This window comes from Balaenoptera borealis (assembly GCF_965194805.1).
Source record: "Balaenoptera borealis genome assembly, chromosome: 13".
NCBI classification, from domain to species: Eukaryota; Metazoa; Chordata; class Mammalia; order Artiodactyla; family Balaenopteridae; genus Balaenoptera; species Balaenoptera borealis.
The window spans coordinates 98,475,840-98,485,341 of NC_138870.1; the positions used below are offsets into that span (position 1 = coordinate 98,475,840).

At 42.5% G+C, this 9,502-nt stretch overlaps 1 long non-coding RNA gene across 1 annotated transcript; it reads left to right on the top strand.

Annotated features, from left to right (window-relative positions):
• The first annotated feature begins 649 nt into the window (after positions 1-649).
• LOC309609091 lies at positions 650-5,015 on the top strand. Its single transcript, XR_014233258.1, has 2 exons — positions 650-2,850; positions 3,208-5,015. It is a non-coding gene; the product is annotated as an uncharacterized lncRNA (long non-coding RNA).
• The last annotated feature ends 4,487 nt before the right edge of the window (positions 5,016-9,502 follow it).

Here is a 9,502-nt window from a genome sequence, read left to right on the forward strand (position 1 = left end):
CAACATCCAGAAATGACTCTAAAGTGAGAAATCAAGATGTAACAGGACTGGTTCCTTCTGGAAGTTCCAGGAGAGAATCTATCTGCTCCTTGCCTCTTCCAGCTTCTAGAAGCTGCTCATGGCTATTTCCTCCATCCTCACAGCCAGCTGGGTAGTAGCTTCTTTTTTAGACTCTGCTTCCCTCTGCTTCCTTCTTCACATGGCATTCTAACCTTGACTTTTCCATCACCCCTCTTAGAAGGACCTTTGTCACTACACCAGGTCCACTGAGATAATCCGGGATGATCTCCCCATCTCAAGATTCTTAACTTAATCACATCTGTAAAATCCCTTTGTCATATAAATTAACATTCATAGATTCTTCAAATTGCAACAGACATGGGTATTTTGGGGAAGACATTATTCAACCTACCATAATTAGTATTAATTCTTCTTTGAACGTTTCATAGAATTCACCAGTGAACCTATCTGGGACTGGACTTTTTTTGTGGGAAGTTTTTAATTATTAATTTGATGTCTTGTAATAGGCCTATTCATGTTTTCAATTTCTTCTTGAGTCAGTTTTGATATTTGTGCTTTTCTAGAATTTGTCCATTTTATCTAAATTATCGAGTTTGTTGGAGTACAGTTGTTCATAGTATTCTTTTTTTTTTTTCCTTTTTTTGGCTTTGTGGAGGTATAATTGACAAATGAAATTGTACACATTAAAAATATACAACATGGGACTTCCCTGGCGGTCCAGTGGTTAAGACTCCGCGTTTCCAACGCAGGGGGCACGGGTTCTATCCCTGGCTGGAGAACTAACCTCCCACATGCCTTGTGGTGTGGCAAAAAAAATGGGAAAAAAAAAAGTATACAACATGATGATTTGACCTACGTATACTTTGCGAAATGATTACCACAGTCAGGTTAATTAACACATCCATTACCTCAGTTACCTTTTTTGTATGTATGTGTGGTGAGGATGCTTAAGATCTATTCTCTTAGCAAACTTCAGATACACAGAACAGTATCATTAGGCACAGTTACCATTCTGTATATTAGATCCCCAGGGCTTATTCATCTTATAACTGAAGGCTTGTACCCTTTGATCAGCAGCTCCCCTTATGGTATCCTCTTATAATATTTAATATTTCTGTAAGTTTAGTATTAGTGTCCTCTCTTTTATTTCTGATTTTAGTAATTTTAATCGTCTCTCCTTTTTTCTTGGTCAGTCTAACTAAAAGTTTATCACTTTTGTTGATCTTTTCAAAGAACCAACTTTGGGTTCTGTTGATGTTCGCTATTGTTTTTCTGCTCTTTAGTTCATTTGTTTCTGCTCTAGTCTTTATTATTTCCTTCCTTCTCCTTGCTTTGAGTTTTATTTGCTCTTTTTTTTCTAGTTCCTTAAGGCGGAAGTTTAAGTAATTGATTTGAGATCTTTCTTCTTTTTAAATATAGGCATTTACAGTTATAAATTTTGCCCTGAGCCCTGCCTTAGCTACATTATGTATATTTTGGTTCTTGACATTTAAGAGGCAATGTTATGTAGGGGTTAAGGTCATAATATAGGGACCCACTCCCTGGGTTGAAATTCAGCTCTGCAACGTATTAGCTGCTTGGCCTTAGGCAAATGCCTCATGTGTAAAATGATATGATAATAATTGTAAATACCTCATAGAATTGTTGTAAGGATTCTATATATATTAATATACTTAAAGGACGTAGGACAATGACCAGAAAAGAGAAAACACTTAATAAGTATAGCTAATATTATTTATTCAACAAATATTTATTGAATCCCCACTATGCAGCAGGCTCAGTTTTCGTCGGAATGGTAAACAAGACTAGGGCACTACTTTCCTGGCATATATGTTCCAGTTGGGAGAGGCAAACAGTAAATTAATTAATTAATTAATTAAGAGAAAGTGCTATATTGAGAAATAAAACAGGGTGATGTGCTAGAGATAGGCTGAGGGACTCCTTCACATTGAAAGAGGTGGTTAAGGGAAAGCCATATCCAAATGAAATCTGTCAAGGACAGAACCTGCCAAGCTGAAGAACAGGCTTACGTAGAAGTCTCACAATAGGAACAAGAGTGGAAAGTTTGAGACCCCTCAGGAAGGCTGGAGACGGGATAGAGGAAGAGTGGTGTCAGAGGAAGTCAGTCTGGGACTTTTTTTTTTTTTGGCTTGCAGGATCTTAGTTCCCCTACCAGGGATCGAACCCCTGCCCCCTGCAGTGGAAGCGTGGAGTCTTAACCACTGGACCATCAGGGAAGTCCCCAGTCTAGGACTTTTAAATGACTTCATGGGATTCCAGAGTTCTGGCTGTTCCATAATTTTTTAAAATTTTTATTGAAGTATAGTTGATTTACAATGTTGTGTTTAATTTCTACTGTACAGCAAAGTGACTCAGTTATACATATATATATTCTTTTCCATTATGGTTTATCACAGGATATTGAATATAGTTCCTGGTGCTATACAGTAGGACCTAAATGTTTGTCCATCCTATATATAATAGTTTGTATCTGCTAATCCCAAACTCCCAGTCCTTCCCTCTGCCCACCCCCTTGGCAACTGCAAGTCTGTTCTCTATGTCTGTAAGTCTTCTTCTGTTTCATAGATAAGCGCCTTCGTGTCGTATTTTAGATTCCACATGTAAGTGATATCATATGGTATTTGTTTTTCTCTTTCTGACTTTGTTTAGTATGATAGTCTCTAGGTCCATCCATGTTGCTGCAACCATAACTTTAAAATATTCTCTTATTGATGGTTGCTTCCCAGTTTGTTGCTATTCCAACAATGGCGGCACATCAGGTACATCTCTGTGCAGTCATGCGAGTCTCTCTTTAAGATAGATTCCTAGGCCTTCCCTGGTGGCGCAGTGGTTACGAATCCGCCTGCCAACGCAGGGGACACGGGTTCGAGCCCTGGTCCAGGAAGATCCCACATGCCGCGGAGCAACTAAGCCCGTGCGCCACAACTACTGAGACTGCGCTCTAGAGCCCGCGAGCCACAACTACTGAGCCCGCGTGCCACAACTACTGAAACCCGCGCACCCTAGAGCCCGTGCTCCACAATAAGAGAAGCCACCGCAATGAGAAGCCTGCGCACTGCAACAAAGAGTAGCCCCCGCTCACCGCAACTAGAGAAAGCCCGCGCGCAGCAATGAAGACCCAACACAGACAAAAAAAAAAAAAAAAAAAAAAAGATAGATTCCTAGAGGTGAGGTTGTTGGGTTGTATTACTTTTTAATTGGAAACAGTGTTATTAAAAAATAAATAAATGACGGACCATACAATGGGGAATGGGACCCACTAGGGGCACCACAGACACATTCTAGAAGACTCTCATGTGCTGAGTAGTTAAGCCTTCAGGCAGCAAGGAGCTATTGAATAATAAATTAGAATTATCATTTATTGGGACTTCCCTGGTGGAGCAGTGGTTAAGAATCTGCTTGCCAATGTCGGGGACACGGGTTCGATCCCTGGTCCGGGAAGATCCCCCATGCCGCGGAGCAACTAAGCCCGTGCGCCACAACTACTGAGCCTGTGCTCTAGAGTCCGTGGGCCACAACTACTGAAGCCCACGCTCCTAGAGCCCAAGCTCCGCAACAAGACAAGCCACTGCAATGAGAAGCCCGCGCACCGCAACGAAGAGTAGCCTCCGCTGGCCACACTAGAGAAAGCCTGCGTGCAGGAACGAAGACCCAAAACAGCCAAAAAAAAAAAAAATTAGAATTATCATTTATTAAGAGCTTATCATGTGCCTGGCACTCTACTTCCTTACATGCAAATTCATATTTCATCCTCGTAAAAATACTCTGCTATAATACTATTGGTTTCCATCATTTACAGCCAAGGAAACTAAGACTAAGTTAAAATAACTTGCCAACGAACGTCGCACAGCTCATAAGTGGGGTAGCCTGGATTTGAACCTAGGAATCTTGTCTCTACTTCTAAGTTTAAGCACTATATCCAGTGGTTGAAGAGGTGGAAATGGGTCAAATGCAGACCGAGAACAAGGTGTCTTCTTCTAGCTATGTGAGAATAGCTCTGAGAGTTTTGAAAGAAATCACTGGTTAAAAAAAAAAGAAAGAATTGGTTACCCCTCATAATGCCTTGAATCTACACACAAATCCTATTAGTTGCCTTATAATGAACCTCTTCTCTCCTTTTTTCCTATTGTAATATCACTAAATGGGCACACGGTCACCCAGAATGAAAATAACATCTCTCACCCTCCTTGCACTAGATGTGACCATGTGTCTAAACTCTTGCTGATGGGATACAAGCAGAAGTGTTATATGGCAGCTTCTAGGAACAGAAAATAAAAGACTGTTGGTGTACCCTTTGCCTACTTCTCCATCTTTTGACAGACTTCTGCCTGGTCTGCAGATACAAACTTGGTGCCTGAGGCTGAAGGCCACCCATCAGCAATGGAGGGTGACCCAGGGAGCTGGAAGCAGCTGAGCAGGGAATTTCGTGGAGTAGAGCTTCTATTCTGCCCTGGGCTGCAGGCATCTGATATTTTCTATTCTATTCTACCTCATTAAAAAAAAGTTGGCTGTGACCCGCTTGACTTCACAACACACTAATGGGTCACAAGTGCCGGCCGCCCTTGAAAGGCAAGTTCCAAATGGGGCAGGAATACTGGAGAACTAGTAGGGAGTATTCAGTCATCGTGTGCATTGGGTGCTGTTTTCTGATTTCAAGAGTCCTCAGAGGGCTTCCCTGGTGGCGCAGTGGTTGAGAATCTGCCTGCCAATGCAGGGGACACGGGTTCGAGCCCTGGTCTGGGAAGATCCCACATGCCGCGGAGCAACTAGGCCCGTGAGCCACAGCTACTGAGCCTGCGCGTCTGGAGCTCGTGCTCCGCAACCAGAGAGGCCGCGATAGTGAGAGGCCCGCGCACCGCGATGAAGAGTGGCCCCCGCTTGCCGCAACTAGAGAAAGCCCTCGCACAGAAACGAAGACCCAACACAGCCAAAAATAAATATAAATCAATAAATTTATTTAAAAAAAAAAAAAAAGAGTCCTCAGAGAGGAGGGCACACACAAACAGAAGCACTCCAGTCTTCAGCAGAGGTAGCAAGGAATGTACTCTGCTGGCAGCCCCCAATCCAAATTGTCCAAGGGCTCCCTAACATGGAGACAATCGGGGCTGAAAGAAGCCCTCTGCTTTGGTATTTCAAACCAAGGCAATTATGAGGAGTGGCTTAGGAGCAATAGTGAGAGATAAGGCTAACTTTCCCCCAGAGGCCAGGAGCCTGAAGGCAAAAAATGGGATTAAGGAATTTGCCTTCCCATCCTGTGTTAGAAGCATTGAAAGCGGCTGCCAATAAGCTCAGCACAGAGGCTCACTTGTAGACCAAAGTCTCCCAGCCTAAAAATTTTATCTAGGTGAGGTCTTTGACTGCGGTCATTTGCACATGAAGCAAATGGTCTGGAAGGCTGCTAAGTGAAAGAATTAAACAGTAGTCCCCCCTTATCCATGCGGGATAGTTCCAAGACCCCACAGTGGTTGCCTGAAACCATGGATAGTATTGAACACTATACAAACTGTTTTTTCCAGCACCACTACTCTTGCTCTTTGGGGCCATTATTAAGTGAAATAAGAGTTACCTGAACACAAGCTCTGTGACACCACAGTAGTCGATCTGATCACTGAGAAGGCTACTAAATGTCTAAGGGGCGGGAAGTATATGCAGTGCGGATGCACTGGACAAACGGGTGATTCATGTCCCTGCGGGACAAAGGTACACTGGGCAAGGTTTCATCACACTACTCAGAACGGTGTGCAATTTAAAACTTATGAATTGTTTGTTTCTGGAATTTTCCATTTAATATTTTCGGATGGCATTTGACCTTGGCTAACAGAAACCAGGGAAAGTGTAAGTGAAACCGAAACCGTGGATAAGGGGGGGGGGGCTACTGTATTACCGAAGTAACCACCAGTTTGGCCTGAAAACATCTGTGACTACTCAACCCTGAAGCCATTCCCAGGCTCCAAACCCGCACCGGCAGGAAACAGGCACTGAAAACTGTGTGGCCCCAATAGGCATCTCCCCAACACCAACCTCTCCTGTGTCCTTGGGGGATAGTGGACATTTCTCTTATTTTCAGAACAGTCATTTTTATTGTGATTATCTTGTTCCTACTCCACTAGTACATATCTAAAGACAGTTTGTCTTTTAGTTTATAGGTTGCACCTCTATCTGGACCCAGTGGGTAGTTATAGACTTAGGTTATAGACTTTGAGCTGGATACAGTGGGATTTGGGGGGTTTCTCTATTGGGGAGCAGGTGAATGTGTTTTATAAGTGGAGAGAAGAATATATATAGGGTGACCATTTAATTTATCATCCAAACTAGGACACTTTTTAAAAAATTATTTTTAATATTATTTATTCATATGTTAATGAAATTACGTGTGCATGTTTACTTTAATAACATTATTTAGGTATCATTGACATATAAAAAACTGCACATATTTAAAGTGTATAAATTGAAAAGTTTTGACATAGTATATACCTGTATATACCCATGAAACTGTCACCACAATCAAGATAATGAACTTATCCATCACTTCTGCCAAAGCTTCCGTGTGTTCCTTGGTGATCCTCCTCTCCTATCCTTCCTTGTACCCCCCAACAGGCCACCACCAATCTACTTCTGTCACCATACAGTAGTGTGCACTTTCTAGGAAGTATGTAAATTCTATATAAATGTATATATAAATACAGCATAAATTATTTTATATGACTTCTTTCACTCAACATAATTATTTTGAGATTCATCTATGTTATTGCAAGTATCGTTGAGTGTATCCCTTTTTCTTACTGAATAGGATTCCATTGTATACATATACCAGAGTTTGCTTATCCATTAACCTCTTGATGTACATTTGGGTTGTTTCCAGTTTTTGGCTATTACAAAAAGCTGCTCTGAACTGTCAGTATTTGTATGGACATATATGCTTTCTTTTCTCTTGGGTAGATACCTTAAGGTTTTTTCTCACTTTTAATGGGATTTCCCTGGTGGCGCAGTGGTTAAGAATCTGCCTGCCAATGCAGGAGACACGGGTTCAAGCCCTGGTCTGGGAAGGTCCCACGTGCCGTGGGGCCACTAAACCCGTGCGCCACAACTACTGAGCCCGCGTGCCACAACTACTGAAGCCCACGTGCCTAGAGCTTCACAACAGAAGCCACCGCAATGAGAAGCCCACGCACCACAATGAAGAGTAGCCCCTGCTCACCACAACCAGAGAAAGCCCGTGCGCAGCAACGAAGACCCAATGCAGCCAAGAATAAATAAATAAATAAATCTATTAAGAAAAAAATTGTGGTAAAATATACGTAACATAAAATGTAGGGGCTTCCCTGGTGGCGCAGTGGTTGAGAATCTGCCTGCCAATGCAGGGGACACGGGTTCGAGCCCTGGTCTGGGAGGATCCCACATGCCACGGAGCAACTGGGCCCATGAGCCACAACTACTGAGCCTGCGCGTCTAGAGCCCGTGCTCCGCAACAAGAGAGGCCGCGATAGTGAGAGGCCCGCGCACCGCGATGAAGGGTGGCCCCCGCTCGCCGCAATTAGAGAAAGCCCTCGCACAGAAACGAAGACCCAACACAGCCAAAAATAAAATAAATAAATAAAAATAAATAAATAAAATTAAACAAACAAAACAAAAATAAATAAATAAAATAAGATTTAAAAAGTGTTAGATTTCTCTGTAAGATGGCATGCCTAGGCTTTATTTTAAAAAATAAAATAAATAAATAAATAAATAAAATGTATCATTTTAAGTTTTTAAGTGTTCAGTGGCATTAAATACATTCACATTGTTGTGCTACCATCACTCTATCAATTTCTAGAACTTTTTCATCATCCCAAATAGAAACTCCTGTACCTATTAAATAATAACTTCCATTTCTCCCACTCCCCAGCCCTTATAACTACTTTCTGTCTTTATGAATTTGCCTGTTCTAGGTAACTCATATAAATGGAATCATATAGTATTTGTCCTTTTGTGACTGGCTTCTTTCACTTAGCATAATGTTTTCAAGGTTCATCCATGTTGTTAACATGTATCAGTATTTCAGGCTTTTAATGGCTGAATAGTATTCCATTGTATGTATATTTCACATTTTGTTTATCCATCTAGCTGTTGATGGACACTTGGTTGTTTCTACCTTTTGGCTATTATGGATAATGCTGCTATGGATATGGGTGTACAGGTATCTGTTTAAGTCCCTGCATTCAATTCTTTGGGGTATATACCTAGAAGTAGAATTGCTGGATCATATGGTAATTTTATGTTTAACTTTTTGAGGAACCACCAAGCTTTTCCCCTTTTTTTTTTTTTTTTTCACTTTTGAGTGAAAAGGAATTCTGTTAATAATTATGTGGGATAGCAGTGTAAACTGTGACTCTTCCATGCGAACTGGGATGTATGGTCGTCTTTTGTATATATAGATATAAGGATGGAATGTGGCAGAGAAAATTGTTTCCCTGTATATGTTCTCTACTTGGTCTGTAAAATTTAGGTGTGCATGTGTCTACTCAGAATGAAATTCATATTTCCAAGGCTGCCTTGTGGCAAGGTGTAGTCGTGTAAAAGTCCTGGCCAATGGGATATGTAAAGGCAGCTGCGGTTTCTGGGAAGGGTCCTTATAGGGACCTCCTTCTCCCATTTCCTCCTTCTCCTGACTGGAATGGAAATGTTATGGCTGCTAGATCTCGGAACAGAGATAACTTAGGAAAGGAAGATGGACGGAGCAGAGGGGGTAGAAGGAGCCTGGGTCTCTGATACCGTCTGGCATCCCTAATGCCAACCATGGACCAAACTACCTCTGGACTTTTACCAGAGGAAAAAATTAATCCTTGTTTTGTTTGTTTTGAGGTTTTCTCCTCCTAATTCTTACAGGGACTCTCAGTAGCTAGTCACTGATTGTTTTACTGCTTGAAATATGATAGTTACATATTACTGATCTTGGAGTTAAGTTTGTGGAAATCCAACCCATTGCCTTGCTTTCTTTGCTTTGCTCAACGCTAGGCTATTTCAAGCTCCCTCACCCATCACACCTCCTCCTTCCTTTTCTCCTCGGCCTTTTGCTCCCCCTTCATGGCAAACAAAGCCCTCAGCCTGGACCCGCACTTCGAGGAGCTTGCTCTCACTGGGGCTAGAGAAGATGGCTGTGTCCCAAAAGCTGCAGGAGCAGAGGTTCCTCCGGGTTCCCTCACCTCCTCCGCCCGGGGCTCTAACTCTGAAGCTCCTCCTGCCAGCTCTTCGCCATTATTCCTTGGTCTCTTCAAGCCGTCTCCTGTCACTGTTCACTCTTCGAAAACTCGGCATCTGGGCCCGGGGCAGGGGCAGGCAATGGAAGGCAAAGGGGCCAGAGATCTGTGCTCGTGGTTGACCAGGGGGTCCGGACGAAACCCTCAGTTGTCATGAGGATCTCAGCACCTGGGCAATCTTAGTCGTTAACATCCCCTCCAGGGGATGTTACACACACCCA